This window comes from Camellia sinensis, chromosome 11 (genome assembly GCF_055761805.1).
Source record: "Camellia sinensis isolate YWXY chromosome 11, ASM5576180v1, whole genome shotgun sequence".
NCBI lineage: Eukaryota > Viridiplantae > Streptophyta > Magnoliopsida > Ericales > Theaceae > Camellia > Camellia sinensis.
Window position 1 is genome coordinate 44,788,260 of NC_138971.1, and position 1,642 is coordinate 44,789,901.

General features: G+C 40.5%; 1 non-coding gene across 1 annotated transcript; it reads left to right on the top strand.

Moving 5' to 3' along the window:
- Nucleotides 1-1,116: 1,116 nt before the first annotated feature.
- Nucleotides 1,117-1,222, top strand: LOC145803371 (small nucleolar RNA R71). The gene has a single exon (XR_014345471.1). It is a non-coding gene; the product is annotated as a small nucleolar RNA R71 (small nucleolar RNA).
- Nucleotides 1,223-1,642: the final 420 nt, after the last annotated feature.

Sequence of the window (1,642 nt, forward strand, 5' to 3'; positions counted from 1 at the left end):
GGAGATTGATTTTCACTTGTTTGAACACCTCCATCATTGCTTCAGTAGATAACTTTTTCTTACTGAAGGAGAAGAGGCATCTAAACATTGGGGAAATGGTGCTTTTGGCACATAAGGTGCCGGAAGCTCACATGGCGGTCTCGAGGAAAGACTATTATTTCTGGTCTCATCACTTTGTTCTAGTGGATTTGGAATTTGACTACTCCACTGATCTATGTTTCCACAATCCCATTAGTTCGGTTTGGTATTTCTAGACCACTCCTACGAGTCATGACTAATTGAATTTTCTCTATGTCCACCCCATACTGTCCTTTTGGATTTTTGACTGGTTGACTAGGCAATAGTCCTTCCTCCCTCTTACTCAATGTGTTAGCCATTTGGCCAATTTGGGTCTCAAGTTTTGCAATCGACTGGCCATGAGAATGGACAAGTTAGTTTGTAGCCTGCAAAAGTTGTAACACATTTTCCTTAAAAGGTAAATTTTTCCTATGAGGATATTGGTATGATTGTTGAGACACAGGACAGTAGAGAGGTGGATTAGCAGAATTTTGAAAATTCTACCTTGTTGGAGATGAGACATAGGAATTTCCTTGTGATTATGAACGCCAAGAAAAGTTTGGATGGTTTCTCCATCCCAAGTTATAGGTGTGTGAGAATGTATCATTACCCGATTTAGAGAAACTATCGACCACATTAACATGCTTCGAATCTGACTGGGGACATTAAGGGGTTGATGGACATTCTGTCTCACAGTGCATGGGACTTAACCAAATTGAGCAAGCCTTTCGGTAAAGGGCTTGTGTGGGTTGCAAAGAAATGTGTCCTATTGCCAATAGTTGATCCAATTTTTTAGAAAACATTTCGACTTGATGAGTAATATCAACGCTATGGCTTGCCTCATATAAGCCACTCTGCTTCGTACCACTAGGGGCTGGTTACTTTTCATGCCGAAAGGCAGATGTATGGTGCACGGAGTTTTCACTCAGATTTTCAAACAACTCCCAAGCCTCTACATCACTCCAATTCATAAACGTCCCATCACAGGCTGAATTGATCATTTGCTTAAATGAGTCAGTCAAACCAGAATAAAAGCTATGCACAAGTTGCCATTGGGCGATCTCATGATGAGGACACTAATGTAGTAAATCCCGAAACCTTTCCCAAGTCTCATGAAAGTGCTCACTATCAATTTGAGAAAAACTGTAGACGGCACGCCTTAACTAATTGGTTTTTCCTATGGGAAAATATTTGTCCAAGAATTTTTGCCTCATTTGGCCCCAGGTTATGATACTATTTGCAGGTAAGAATTTTAGCTAGTGCTTGGCCTTGCCCTTAAGTGAAAAAGGAAAAAGTCTCAACCTAAGGACTTCATCAGTGACATTTTGGAATTTCATTATAGAATAGGTTTCTAAAAACTCACTAAGATGCTTGTAGGGATCCTCATTACTAAGCCCGTGGAAGGATGGAAGCATTTGAATGATGGTCGGCTTAATTTCATAATGGGTCCCTGTAGTTGGTTTCTCATGCTCCTTGGAGGGGTTTAGTCTCCTTATATATGATAGCCCTACTGTTCAGACTCCCGTGGTTCTGAATCTGGTTTCACAAGTGCAATGTGAAACAGAAAAACACAAAAGAGTCAAAA